The sequence below is a fragment of the Pristiophorus japonicus genome, unplaced genomic scaffold (genome assembly GCF_044704955.1).
Source record: "Pristiophorus japonicus isolate sPriJap1 unplaced genomic scaffold, sPriJap1.hap1 HAP1_SCAFFOLD_749, whole genome shotgun sequence".
Lineage (NCBI taxonomy): Eukaryota > Metazoa > Chordata > Chondrichthyes > Pristiophoridae > Pristiophorus > Pristiophorus japonicus.
Window position 1 is genome coordinate 38487 of NW_027254665.1, and position 15509 is coordinate 53995.

At 46.4% G+C, this 15509-nt stretch overlaps 1 pseudogene; it reads left to right on the forward strand.

Annotated features, from left to right (window-relative positions):
* Nucleotides 1–52: 52 nt before the first annotated feature.
* LOC139256604 (zinc finger protein 420-like) overlaps nt 53–15509 on the forward strand; it is a 54399-nt pseudogene continuing 38942 nt past the window's right edge.

Below are 15509 nucleotides of genomic sequence, written 5' to 3' on the forward strand. Positions count from 1 at the left end.
CGTTCCTCGTCGCGTCGGTGCTGAGGGGCGGTACCACTCGCAGTGCGCCTGCGCCGGACTCCCAACTCACTGAATCCCTCACTCCTGCACTATTAATAATAACTTTTCTTTATAGAGCGCCTTTAACGTAGTAAAACGTCCCAAGCCGCTTCACAGCAGTGTTACAGGACACAACACATACATTTGACATCGAGCTACAAACGAAGAAATTACGGCAGATGACCAAAAGCTGGGTCAAAGAGGTAGGTTTTAAGGAGGGTCTGAAAGTAGGAAAGAGGCGGAGAGGTTTAGGGAGGGAGCTCCAGAGCTCGGGGCCCAGGCAGCTGAAGGGCCGGACACCGATGGTGGAGCGATTATAATCAGGGATGGTCAAAAGGGCAGAATTTGAGGAGTGCAGACATCTTGTGGGCTGCAACAGATTCCCGAGATCGGGAGGGGCGAGGCTATGGAGTGATTTGTAAAAAATGATTTGTGATTATTAACAGCAACAACTTTTAACAGTGAGTCTTGTTTATTTGTACATGGGATGTGCTGGTAACGGAAGAATGACCATAATATGATAGAATGTTACATTAAGTTTGAAAGTGATTTCATTAAATCCAAAACTAGGGTCTTAAATTTAAACAAAGCAAACTTTTTAGCTATGAGGGGTGAGTTACCTAAGATAGATTGGGAAACTACATTAAAAGGTATGAAAGTAGATAAGCAATGCCTCGCATTAAAGAATTAATACATAATTTACAGCAAACATACATTCCTTTAAGGCACACAAACCCCACAGGAAAGGTGGTCCAACTGTGACTAACAAGAGAAGTTAAAGATAGTTGTAGATCAAAGGAAGAGGCTTATAATGTTGCCAAAAAGAGCAGTAAGTCTGGGGATTGGGAGCATTTTAGAATTCAGCAAAGGAGGACCAAGAAACTGAAATGGGAAAATAGAATGAGAGTAAACTAACGAGAGACATAAAAACAGATTGTAAAAGCTTCTATAGTATTGTTAAAAAGGAAAAGATTAGCAAAAGTAAATGTGGGTCCCCTACAGGCTGAGACAGGAGAAATTATAATATGGAATAAGAAAATGGCAGAGAAATTAAACAAATACTTTGGGGAGGAAATTGCGGTCGGAGGCTTCTTTCGGGCGAATGCCTCCGACCGGAATTTTTTAATCAAAATTAACTGGTGGACTCGGAGGAACATAGGATTGTGATCGGAGTCCTATTTTCGCAGTGCAATGTACAGGAACATGGTCTTCCAGGTATATATTCATATCCTGGGATAACGTGGACCTGGACCACCAATGAACATCTAGTATTCTCATTGATAATAATGGGAGCTCCGGTTGTACGAGCTCCCATTGCTATCAACAACATCAACAACTTTATTTTTATAGCACTTTTAACATAGTAAAATGTCCCAAGGTGCTTGCAGTGTTACAAGACAAAGCAAATAAATTTGACACCGAGGCACAAAAGAACAAATTACAGCAGATGACCAAAAGCTTGGTCAAAGAGGTAGATTTTAAGCAAAGTCTTTAAAGGAGGAAAGAAATGTCCAGAGGCAGAGAGGTTTAGGGAGGGAGTTCCAGAGCTTCGGGCCCAGGCAGCTGAAGGCCCGGACACCGATGGTGGAACAGTTCTGATCAGGAATGCTCAAGAGGGCAGAGTTTGAGGAACACAGATATCACGTGGCGTTGTGAGGCTGAAAGAGATAAGCGATTGGGAGGGGCGAGGCCATGGAGGGATTTGTAAACAAGGATGTGAATTTTGAAATCGAGGCGTTGCTTAACCGGGAGCCAATGTAGGTCAGCGAGCACATGGATGATCAGTGATCGGGACTTGGAGCGAGTTAGGACACGGGCAGTCGAGTTGTGGATTACCTCAAGTTTACGTAGGGTAGAATGTGCGTTGGAGTAGTCAAGGTAAGTAGAGGTAACAAAGGCATGGATGAGAGTTTCAGCAGGAGGTGAGCTGAGGCAGGGCAGATGCGGGCAATGTTACGGAGGTGGAAATAGATGGGATTTAGTTATGCCGCGGATGTGGCCATATGCTCATTTCAGGGTCAAATATGATGCCTAGGTTGTGAACTGTCTGGTTTAGCCTCAGGTAGATGCTAGGGAAAGGGATGGAGTCAGTGGCTGGGGAACGCAGTTCGTGGCGTGGACCAAAGACAATGGATTCAGTCTTCCCAATATTTAATTGCAGAACATTTATGCTCATCCAGTACTGGATGTCAGCCAAGCAGTCTGACAATTTAGAGACCATGGAGGGGTCGAGAGAAATGATGAAGAGGTAGAGCTAGGTGTCATCAGCATACATGTGGAACCTGACTCCGTGTTTTCAGTTTTGGTCTCCTAATCTGAGGAAGGACGTTCTTTCTATTGAGGAAGTGCAGCGAAGGTTCACCAGACTGATTCCCGGAATGGCAGAACTGACATATGAGGAGAGACTGGATTGACTCGGCCTGTATTCACTGGAGTTTAGAAGGATGAGAGGGGATCTCATAGAAACATATAAAATTCTGACGGGACTGGACAGGTTAGATGCAGGAAGAATGTTCCAATGTTGGGGAAGTCCAGAACCAGGGGTCACAGTCTAAGGATAAGGGGTAAGCCATTTAGGATCGAGATGAGGAGAAACTTCTTCACTCAGAGGATTGTTAACCTGTGGAATTCCCTGCCGCAGAGAGTTGTTGATGCCAGTTCATTGGATATATCAAGAGGGAGTTAGATATGGCCCTTACGGCTAAGGGGATCAAGGGGTATGGAGAGAAAGCAGGAAAGGGGTATGAGGGAATGATCAGCCATGATCTTATTGAATGGAGGTGCAGGCTCGAAGGACTGAATGGCCTACTCCTGCACTTATTTTCTATGTTTCGGATGACATCGCCAAGAGGCAGCATATAGATGAGAGATCGGAGGGGACCAAGGATAGATCTTTGGGGGACACCAGAGGTAATGATGCGGGGGTGGGAAGAGAAGCCATTGCAGGAGATTTTCTGGTTATGATTAGATAGATAGGAATGGAACTAAGCGAGTGCAGTCCACCCAGCTGGATGATGGTGGAGAGGCGTTGAAGAAGTATGGAGTGGTTAACTGTGTCAAAGATTGCAGACAGGTTGAGGGGGATGAGGAGAGTTAGTTTACCTTCGTCACATTTACAAAGAATGTAATTTGTGACTTTGATGAGAGAAGTTTCAGTACTGTGGCAAGGGCGGAAACCAGATTGAAGGGATTCATACATGGAATTCTGGGAAAGGTGGGCATGAATTTGGGAGGAGGCAACACATTCAAGGACTTTGGAGAGGAAAGGGAGTTGGAGATGGGGTGGAAGCTAACAAACACAGTGGAGTCAAGAGCTATTTTTTTTTTGAGGAGAGGGGTGATGACAGCAGATTTGAAGGAGAGGGGGACAGTTCTTTTTAGGCAGTCCCTCGGAGTCGAGGATGACTTGCTTCCACATTAATATGAGTTCTCAGGTGAATGAAGTCGAATGCGGGACCTACAGTCTCTGTCACAGGTGGGGCAGATAGTGGTTGAAGGGACGGGTGGGTGGAGTGCTTGGGTTGCCGCGCGCTCCTTCTGCTGTTGGCATTTGATCTCCGCTTGCTCCCGGCGAAGAGACTCGAGGTGTTCGGCGCCTTTTCAGTTGTTTCTCCTCCACTTTGAGTAGTCTTGGGCCAGGGATTCCCAGTTGTCAATGGGGATGTTGCACTTTTTCAAGGAGGTTTTGAGGAAATTTCTAAGTTAAATTAACTCAGGCGGAGGCTTTCAGAGTCGTGCTTCGAGAGAATTTTATTTTTAAAAAGCGAGATATCTCGGAGAGCCTGCTTGGACCGTAGCAAGGCAGAAAACTCTCCTGTACAAGCAAATTGTCCCTATCTTTATACAGAAATAGAAAAGGAATCTTATTCATTAGTTCCGTGAGTACAAAGGTCGTCTCGGGAGGCACACACTCTATCTGTCCTGGCATAGTTTCTCCCTGTTCACAGTCTGATAAGCAGAATATCAGGAGACTCCCTTTTAATACCGGATAGTCATTTAATTACATTTCTAAGTTTCAAGGCTAAAAAGTGTGGGTGTTGTTCTAGTCCTATTATTTCTTCAAATATAGCAAAAACAGAATTTAACCCTTCCCTTTACCATAAGCCATAGATTCATAGATTCTTTCTTCCACAGAGGGTGTCCTTGCAGTGTTTCCTCTGCCCACCTGGGGCTCACATGCCGTGTTGGAACTCCGAGTAGAGCACTTGTTTTGGAGTCTAGTATCGGGCATGTGGACAATGTGGCCCATCCATTAGAGCTGATTGAGTGTGGTCAATGCCTCAATGCTGGGGATGTTGGCTTGAGCGAGAACACTGACGTTGGTGCACCTTTCCTGCCAATGGATTTGCAGGATCTTACGGAGGCAGCATTGGTCCTTCTCCAGTGCTTTGAGGTGCCTGCTGTACATGGTCCATTCTCTGAAGCATATAGGAAGGCGGCTTTCACTACTGCTCTGTAGACCATGCAGGGGACAGTACCTGAGGAGAGAGAACCGTTAACAATGTCAACTAACATGGGAGCTAGAAAAGGAAGTTGTGTGGTCATCAGTTTAGTGGGAATAGGGTCAAGGGAGCAGGAAGTGGGTCTCACGGACAAGATGAGCGTGGAGAGATCAGAGAGAAACTAGAGAAAGATGCGAGTTTAGAATTAGGGCAAGGGGGCACCTCAGAGGAACATTGCCCCCATGGGCGAGGGGAAGGAAGGGAACTGGAAGAGGCAGATGATCGGATGGTCTCAATCTTTGAGACAAAGAAGTCCATGAGTTTGTTGGAGGTGAGTGTGGTGGAGACAGGGGAGAAGGGTTTAAGGAGACGGTTAGCAGTAGAGAATAGTAGCTGGGGGTTAGCTTTGCATTCCAGAATGATCCTGGAACAGTGAGCAGTTTTTACAGACAAGAGTAGGACCTGAAAATGCTTTATGTGGTCGAGCCAGATCTCGTGATGAATGGCTAAACAACTTGTCTGCCACATCTGTTCAAGTCTGCGCTCTTTGGACTTGGAGCAAAGGTAAGAGCTGTACCGGGGGGAATGGCCAGGGTGAGAGAGAGTAATAACAGGGACTAGGGCATCAAAGGTGGTAGTGAGGGTGTGGGTGAGCAGATCGGTGGCTACAGAAATGTCATGGTGAAAGGAGGGCCAAAGGCTGGACAGTTGGAGTTGATAAGTGCAGTTGTAAGAGAGTTTGAAGAAAGTATTTTCCCGGGGAGGATGCAGAAGGAAGTAGATTTGGGTGGGGGACGGGGGATGTGGGTGGAGAGCGATACAAGGAAATGGTCAGAGATGGCCTTATCTGTAATTGACACGGTAGGAATATCGAGGCCACGAGAGATGGCAAGGTCAAGGGGGAGGGTGTGAGTATGGGTTGAGGAGTTCACTTGAATTGAGATGGACGTTGAAATCACCGAGGATGAGAAGTCACTTGGTGCTGAGGGAGGAGAGCAGTGAGGATATATCCGCGATAATATTTTAATCTTACTTGGGAGGGCGATAGAGAACGAGAAATTTAAATGAGGTGAGAGGGGTGGAATAAGGTGAGATGTTCAAAGGAGGAGAAAATGCCGGAGGAGTAGGGGGACAGACCAAGGTGGGATTTGATGATGAGAGCCACACCACCGAAGGGAGGGGCGGCTTCATTTAAAGATAATGTGTCATCATCCCTCAGCCAAGTTTCAGTCAGGGCCATGATGTCGATGCAATCATCCACGATAAGCTCATGGATGACAAGGGCCTTGTCCGCAAGTGAACGGACATTCTGCAAGGAGATGCAGAGAGAATCGGTGATGGCTGATCCACTGCTAGCATCCACAGGGTCAGGGATTGGAGGGGTGAGTTGGACGGGGAGGAGATTGGCAAGGTTAGCCCCCCCCCCCCCTCCCCAAGCTGGGTGGCAAGGTCGGTGAGAGGAGGATGGGACAGTTGGGGTTGCTGCTCGTGAGGAGACAGCGACGAGAGCCACGTTGGGCCCTTCGGCGGATGCCAAGAGAGGCACAGAGGGAAGCTGCAGGCTTGTCTCAAAGGGAGTCGAGCCTGGGACGGTGGCAGGAGAGTAGGGAGGTCGGAGAGTAATGAAGGGTTAGGGGAGGGATTTGGGAGGGCAGATTTTCCGAGAGAGGAGAGATGAAAGGCGACATGACGACAGAAGAGATTGGTCAGGGAGGGATAGAGAGAAAAGAAAAAGCGGGAGAAGGAAGTGGAAATAGAAGGGAATGGCTCGGGTCTGAAGCGGCAGCAAATAGACACAGGAAAAACTCAGTTTACACAGTGAATAGGGAATACTAGAATAGGGATTCTATGATAGTACTCTCAGTATAATCAAGATCAATTATATTGAAACAAAATTGATTCATATATAGATTAAATATAAGTAAACTTAAAATCAGAACTTGAGTAATTGAAAAGTTAAATCAGTCTCTAGCTGTCTCAGTAAATCATTAAATCAATTCTTGGGTAGATCAAAAGGCACAATGAGAAGTAATCATTTCAAAGACCAAAGACCAATGATCCAACTTCTGTCCTGTGATTGTATGAACTGATGCTCTCCACTCTCTGTCCTGTGATTGTATGAACTGGTGCTCTCCACTTTCTGATCTGTGATTTGTATCAACTGATGCTCTCCACTCTCTGTCCTGTGATTGTATGAACTGGTGCTCTCCACTCTCTGTCCTGTGATTGTATGAACTGATGCTCTCCACTCTCTGTCCTGTGATTGTATGAACCAGTGCTCTCCACTGTTGCGCAAATGGCAATTTCGCTAGTCATGTGACTAGTAGTGCCTGAGTTAAATATCAAATTACACACTAGACAAATGACAGTATCGTTAATGTTTGTTTAATACTTGAAAAGTACAACACTCTGCTTAACTCAACTCTGCAGACAAAGCATTACAAAAGGTGTTCCTTGCCACTCAAAATACACTGTTATCCAATACATCCCGGGTGATCAATCCGGTCCTGACACTGTTCCTTCAAGGGTCGCTCCCTGGTCTGTGCTTCTATTGAGTGTTGTTCCCGGATTCTTGCTCTGGACTGTCCGAACTTGTCTATCTTTATACCTTTTTTGTCCCTCAGTTAACCATGTGTGTTGCTACTAATTGCCTGCTTGTTTCTACAAGACACAGAGACATTCTGCTGTTATCTCAACTTGTCTCTTGCTTCCAAGAGTTATTACCAAGTGGAGTCTTCCTTACTATGTGCGAACCTTATCTTGATCAATTAAGTCCTTTCTTACCACCCCCTGCCGTGGCCACAACTGGTCTACATTGTAAGATTTATCTGCTTCGTCTCTCTCTCTCTTTGCTGCTAAAAAAAAAAGTTTTAAAATTGATACTGCGGCTGTGTGTCTGCTGAACTGGTTCCAGTGGTTTTTCAGCGCTGTTGGCCTATAACTAAGCTGTTTCACTCGCTGTCCGGTGACTCGTTCTACTGGTTTCCAGCTTTGCTGCTCGCTGGCTTGTGGTTTTACTTTTTCTCCGCCACTTTGATCTACAGTGACCTGCAACTTGCGTCTATTTCGCCATCAGCTTCCTTTCCCACCACCGACTCTCGTTCCTACAGTAACAACCTCCCTCCTCAAACTCTGGACTTCACTCGCCTGCTACACCTGTCTCTGAATTTGGACAGCGGTCTGGCAATGCTCCCTGCCGGCCCCATCCTACTTACACCAGCTTTGTCCCTCCATGGGACCTCGGACTTTGACCCTGGTCTCCCCACTATTGTCTCCAACCTGCTGCCAGGAAATATGTATCCCATTAATTATCACATGTAACAAGGCCGATGTAACCTGAGCTTTTCCCGTGTCCATTCATGTGTGCACTTTGGCTGCTGCTCGGGCAGAGTCATTCAATACTTTTCAACTTTTTCCCCTTTTCCTTTTCTCTCTATCCCTGCCTGACCGCGCTCTCCTATTGTCGCACCTCCTTTCATGTCCTCTCTTTTGGATACTCTGCCCTCCCAAATCCCTACCCAATCCTTCATTACTCTTTGACCTTCCTACTCTCCTGCTGCTGTCCCAGGCTTGACTCCCTCCTAAACAAGCCTGCAGCTTCCCTTGGTGCCCCTCTCAGCATCCTCCAAAGGGCCCATCGAGACACTCATCGCTGCCTCCTCAGGAGCAGCAAGACCAACAGTCCCATCCTACTCTCTTGCCGACCTTCCCACCCAGTGGGCCACTGGGGGCTAATCTTGCCAATCTCCTCCCCGTCCAACTCCCCCTTCACCCCCCGCCCCCAGCGCTGACCCTGTGGACGTAGATAGTGGGGCAGCCATCACCGAACCCTTCCACATCTCCCTCCAGAATGTCCGTTGGCTTGCAAACAAGGCCCTTCCCACCCATGAGCTTATCGTGGATGATTGCATCGAGGCCCTGATGGAAACTTTGTTCAGGGGTAATGAAACCTTAAATGAAGCCTCCATGTGAATTCCTCAACCCATATTCACGGCCAGGTTCACCAGACTGATTCCTGGGATGGGGGGGGATTGTCCTATGCGGAGAGATTGAGTAGACAAGGCATATATTCTCAAGAGTTTAGAAGAATGAGGTGTGATTTCATTGAAACATAAAAAAATTCTTACAGGGCTTGACAGGGTAGATACAGGGGGAGGATCTTTCCTCTTGCTGGGTAGTCTTGAACCCAAAGGGTCATAGTCTCAGAATGAGGGGTCAGCCATTTCGGACAGAGAAGAGGAGAAACTTTTTCACTGGTGAATCTCTGGTATTCTCTACACCGAAGGCTGTGGATGCTTAGTTGTTGAGTACATTCAAGGCAGAGATCGCTAGATTTTTGGATATTAAGCGAATCAATGGATATGGAGATAGTGCAAGAACGTGGAGTTAAGGTAGATCAGCCATGATCTCATTGAATGGCAGAGCAGGCTCGAGGGGCCGAATGGCCTACTCCTGCTCCGAGTTCTTATGTAAACACTCGCAGGGCAGGGACTGAACAGGTTAGATACAGAATAAAACTCCCTCTACACTGTCCCATCAAACACTCCCAGGGCTAGTACAGCATGATTTATATACAGAGTAAAGCTCCCTCTGCACTGTCCCATCAAACATTCCCAGGGACACTACAGCACGGGTTAGATATGGAGTAAAGCCCCCTCTACACTCTCCCAGGGCAGACACTGCACTGGTTAAATACAGAATAAAGATGCCTCTACTCTGTCTCAAAAAAACCCCAGTGTAGGTACAGCAGGGGTTCGATACAGAGAAAGCTTCCCTCTACACTGTCCCATTGAACACACCCAGGGCAGGAACAGCACAGGTTAAATACAAAATAAAGATCTCCCTACACTGTCCCATCAAACACTCCCAGGGCAGGTACACAGGTATGTTACCAATACCTTCCCGGGATCCTAAGGCTGGGAGAGGTACTGTGGAAGGTATGGGAAGCTCGGACTTGTCCAGGAGAGTAACCGATGGTAAGAGAACTGAAATATTCCAGAGCAATGAGCTGTTAGTCGTGGCTCAGGCGTAGCACACTAGTCTCTGAGTCAGTCGGTTCAAGTCCACCTCCAGAGCCTGGAGCATAAAATTTAGGCCGACATTCCAATACAGTAGAGGGGGAGCGCTGCACTGTCAGAGGTGCCGTCTTTCACATGAGACATTCAACCCCATCTGACCCCTCAAGTGGGCGTAAAATATCTCATGACATTATTTCCAAGTAAGTGGGAATTTTCCCTGGTGTCCTGGCTAACATTTATCGCTCGACCAACATCATTAAAACAGATTATCTGGTCATTATCACATTGCTGTGTGTGGGAGCCTGCTGTGTGCAAATTTGTTGCTGCATCTCCGACACTACAGCAGCAACTGCATTTAAAAGTTACTTCATTGGTTGTAAAGGGCTTTGGGAATTCCTGAGGTGGTGAAAGGCACTTTATAAATACAAGTCTTCCTTTAACAAAGGAGAAAAGGTTCAAAAATGGAACAGTCGGTAACAGGACATCAATTAGTCTCCTCTTGGAGAAATCAAGGAATCGACTCACTGTATGTAGGAAACAAAGCTGATTTATTTAACAGTTGTTTGACAGAGGGTGCAGAAAAGATTGACAAGAATGATTCCAGGGATGAGGGACTTCAGTTACATGGATAGACTGGTGAAGCTGGGGTTGTTCTTCTTAGAACAGAAGGTTGAGAGGGGATTTGATCGAGGTGTTCAAAATTATGAGGGGCTGGACCGAGTAGAGAGAAACTGTTCCGATTGGCGGAAGGGTCGAGAACCAGAGGACACAGCTTCAAGATAATTGACAAAAGAACCAAAGGCGACATGAGAAAAAAATTTGTGCAGCGAGTGGTTAGGATCTGGAAAGCACTGATTGCAAGGGTGGTGGAGCTAGACGCAATCATCGCTTTCAAAAAGGGAATTGGATAAGTCCCTGAAACTGGGCTACGGGGTAAGGGCGGGGGACTAGCTGAAGTGCCCTTGCAGAGAGCCGGCATGGGCCGAAAGGCCTCCTTCTGTGCTGTAACCATTCTATGATTCTGTGATATCCAGAAAATTAAACTCCAGCCCAGTTATAAGGATTAATTACATCAGCAGCAACAAACCCCAATGGTCCGAGTGAACATGGTTCAGTCCTGGATGTGATTAATGGCAAAAATAACAGCAGAATCCAACCCCTGCAGTCACTTGTGAACTCGCTGGTGTCTCAGCAGGTTGGACAACTGAGTGAATCCCTTCCCACTCTCAGAGCAGGTGAATGGCCTCTCCCCGGTGTGTACTCGTTGGTGTTTCATCAGATCATTTCTGCTTTTAAAGCCCTTTTCACAATCAGAACATTTAAATGGCCTCTTATTGGTGTGAACTTGCTGGTGTGAAGTAAGGTGGGATGAACGAGTGAATCTCTTCCCACACACGGAGCAGATCAACGGCCTCTCCCCACTGTGAATTTGCTGGTGTATCAGCAGGTTGGATGAACGAGTGAATCCCTTCCCACACATGGGGCAGGTGAACGACCTCTACCCAGTGTGAATGCGCCGATGAGTTTCCAGCCGGGAGGGGGATCTGAATCGCTTCCCGCAGTCCCCACATTCCCACAGTTTCTCTGTGGTGCGGGTGTCCTTGTGTCTCTCCAGGTTAAACGATCAGTTAAAGCCTCGTCCACACACTGAACATGTGTACGGTTTCTCCCTGCTGTGAATGGTTTTTCAGGCTGTGTAACTGGTTCAAGCTCTTTCCAGAGTCAGTGCACTGGAACACACTCACTCGGGTTTGTGTGTCTCGGTGCTTTTCCAGTCACACTGATGTTTGAAATCTTTTCCCACAGACAGAACAAACAAACATTTCTCCTACTTTGAAAGGCCAATAATATTCAAGTCCTGATGAATGGAGTGACTCTGTCAGATCTTGACATCATGTTTGGTTCGAGTTTCCCATCTGCAAATGCTCATCTAATATCCTGTAAAATGGGTTTACAAAAGTCAGCACTGGAAGTATAGGATAGAAATTGAGGACAGACAATTCTAATTGCTATGGAACATTCTTTCCTCTCTTGTTCCCCCAAAGCTGTAAATCCCCATCCCACACACTCTCCCTCCTCCCTGTGCTGAAATCCAAACCCATCACACCATCTCCAACATTTATTTCCTCCATCCTCAGTTTTCTCCCTCCCTCTGCTCTAGTTGGGTTCAGTTCTTCACCCGCTGTGTGCAAAGTGAGAATAAAATCAATGAGGCAATGATTTTCTCTCCTGGTCACTGGGACATTGAAGCCCCACTCACTCGCTGCTCCTGTACCAAGATGGCCGTGGAGGTGCTGTAACCCAAGCCTGTCGGGGAGAAAGCCACGAGCAAGATGGCCACGCAGGCACCCTGATCCCTCTCTGTCCAAGATGGCGGCCAGTTACCCCGGGCAAACACGAGACTTGCGGACTGTTATTGACTGTGGGCTTTTATTCCATCAGATAGGCAGGTCATGCAGGTGTTCCCTAAGTGCATCTCACTCTCCAACCAATATTCTGTTGAGTACCAGTGAGGGTGATGATTCCTCTGAGGAGTAAAGCCAGAGCCAAATCCACAGCACCACAGGTGGCTCAGCTGTACTGAGGGGGCGGGGGGTGGGGGTAAAGAAGAGTGGGAGAGCAATAGTGGTAGGGGATTCGATAGTTAGGGGAACCAACAGGCATTTCTGCGACCGCATACGTGACTCCAGGATGTTGTGTTGTCTCCCTGGTGCCTGAGTTAAGGATGTCACTGAGCGGCTGCAGAACATTCTGAGGGGTGAACAGCCAGAGGTCATGGTCCATATTGGTACCAACGACATAGGTACAAAGAGGGATGAGGTCCTATAGGCAGATTTTAGGGAGTTAGAAAAGAGATTTTTATAAAAAAAAGGACCTCGGAGGGGAAAAAGGAATAGGCCGAGTAATTACAGGCCTGTCAGCCTAACCTCAGTGGTGGGAAAATTATTGGAAAAAATCCTGAAAGATAGGATAAATCTGCATTTGGAAAGGCAATTATTAATTAGGGACAGTCAGCACGGATTTGTTAAGGGAAGATCGTGTTTGACTAAACTGATTGAATTTTTTTGAGGAGGTAACCAAGAAAGTTGATGAGGGTAGTGCATACGACGTAGTATATATGGACTTTAGCAAGGCTTTTGATAAGGTCCCACATGGTAGACTGATCATGAAGGTTAAAGCCCATGGGATACAGGGCAAAGTGTCAAGTTGTATCCAAAATTGGCTTGGAGGTAGGAAGCAAAGGGTAATGATTGATGGATGTTTTTGTGACTGGAAGGATGTTTCCAGTGGGGTTCCACAGAGTTCAGTACTAGGTCTCTTACTTTTTGTGGTATATATCAATTATCTAGATTTGAATATAGGGAGTATGATTAAGAAGTTTGCAGACAACAATAAAATTGGCTGTGTGGTTGATAATGAAGAGGAAAGTCATGGGCTGCAGGAGGATATCAATCTACTGGTCAGGTGGGCAGACAGTGACAAATGGAATTTAATTCAGTGAAGTGTGAGGTGATGCACTTTGGGAGGGCTAATAAGGAACGGGTATACACATTAAACGGTAGGCCATTTAATAGTGTAGATGAACAAAGGAACCTTGGAGTGCTTGTCCACAGATCCCTGAAAGTAGCAGGCCAGGTGGATAAGGTGGTTAAGGCGGCATACGGAATCTTTGCCTTTATTGGCCGAGGCATAGAATATAAAAGGGAGGTTATGCTTAAATTGTATAATACTTTGGTTAGGCCACATCTGGAGTACTGCGTACAGTTCTGCCCACCATATTATGGGAAGGACGTAATTGCACTAGAGAGGAAGCAGAGGAGATTTACGAGGATGCTGCCTGGAATGTAGAATCTTAGTTATGAGGACAGATTGGATAGGCTGGGTTTGTTCTCATTGGAACGGAGGAGGTTGAGAGGAGACTTCATTAGGTGTACAAAATATTGAGGGGGGACATAGTGGATAGTAAGGGTCTATTTCCACTGGTCGATGGGATCTATTATGAGGGGCATTGTTTTAAGGTTGTTGGTGGAAGATTTAAAGGAGATTTGAGGAGAGGGGGGGCTTCTTTACGCATAGGGTTGTGGGGATCTGGAACTCGCTGCCTAGAAGAGTGATGGATGCAGAAACCCTCACCACTTTTAAGAGATGGTTGGATGGGCACTTGAAGTGCAGTAACCTGCAGGGTTACGGATCGAGAGCTGGTAATTGGGATCAGACAGACTGACCTTTTGTTGGACGATGCAGATATAATGGTAAGTACTGCAGGGAATAGAATACGGCCAGGGTGATCTCCTGAACTAGTTTCGATCACCTGGATGGGTCAGAGAGGAATTTTCCCAGATTTTTTCTCCCAAAATTAGCCTGAGTTTTTATCTGGTTTTTGCCTCTCCCAGGAGATCACATGGCTCGGGTTGGGGTGAAGTGTAGATGTTTTCAGTATAAGGGGTGTTGCAGTGGTGTGAGGCGGACTGGTTGGCCTAGGTGCTCTTTGCCTTTCCGTCATTGTTCATAGGTTTACATGTAATCTTTAGGATTGCTGACCAAGGGCAATACGGCTCTTTGTCGGCCGATGCGGATACGATGGGCTGAAATGGTCTCCTTCTGTGTTGTAAATTTCTATGTTTCTATTCTCCGAATTACTCCCGCGCGAGTGAGTACAAAAATGGGAGGATAGAGCAGATGAATGCGTGGCTGGAGAGATGGTGCAGGAGGAAGGGCTTTAGATTCCTGGGGCATTGGAACCGGTTATAAGAACGGAACAAATAGGAACTGGAGTAGGCCATACGGCACTTTGAACCTGATCCGCCATTCAGTAAGATCATGGCTGATCTGATCATCGACTCAACTCCATAACCCCATATCATTTAAGAAATTGTCCATTTCTGTCTTAAATTTATTCAATGTCCCAGCTTCCACAGCTCTCTGAGGTAGCGAATTCCACAGATTTACAACCCTCAGAAGAAATTTCTCCTCATCTCTGTTTTAAATGGGCGGCCCCTTATTCTAAGATCAGTTCTTGTCTTCCCCCATCAGTGGAAACATCCTCTCTGCATCTGCCTTGTCAAGCTCCCTCATAATCTTACACATTTCAATAAGATCACCTCTCATTCTTCTGAACTCCAATGAGTAGAGACCCAAACTACTCAACTGTTCCTCAAAAGGCAACCCCCTCATCCCCGGAATCAACCTAATGAACCTTCTCTGAACTGCCTCCAAAGCAAGTATATCCTTTCTTGAATATGGAAGCCAAAACAGCACGCAGTATTCCAGGTGTGGCCTCACCAAAACCTTGTATAGCTGTAGCAAGACTTCCCTGCTTTTATACTCCATCCCCTTTGCAATAAAGGCCAAGATTCCATTGGCCTTCCTGATCACTTGCTGTACCTGCATACTATCCATTTGTGTTTCATGCACAAGTACCCCCAGGTCCCGCTGTACTACAGCACTTTGCAATCTTTCTCCATTTAAATAATAACTTGCTCTTTGATTTTTTTCTGCCAAAGTGCATGATCTCGCACTTTCCAACATTATACTCCATCTGTCAAATTTTTGCCCTCTCACTTAGCCTGTCTGTCTTTTTGCAGATTTTTATTGTGCCCTCCTCACAGATTGCTTTTCTTCCCATCTTTGTATCATCAGCAAACTTGGCTATGTTACACTCAGTCCCTTTTTCCAAGTCGTTAATATAGATTGTAAATAATTGGGGTCCCAGCACTGATCCCTGCGGCACCCCACTACTTACTGGTTGCCAACCAGAGAATGAACCATTCACCCCAACTCTCTTCTGTTAGTTAGCCAATCCTCTATCCATACTAATATATTACCTCCAACCCCGTGAACTTTTATCTTGTGCAGTAACCTTTTATGTGGCACCTTGTCAAATGCCTTCTGGAAGTCCAAATATACCACACCCACTGGTTCCCCTTTATCCACCCTGTTCATTACATCCTCAAAGAACTCCAGCAAATTTGTCAAACATGACTTCCCCTTCATAAATCCATGCTGACTC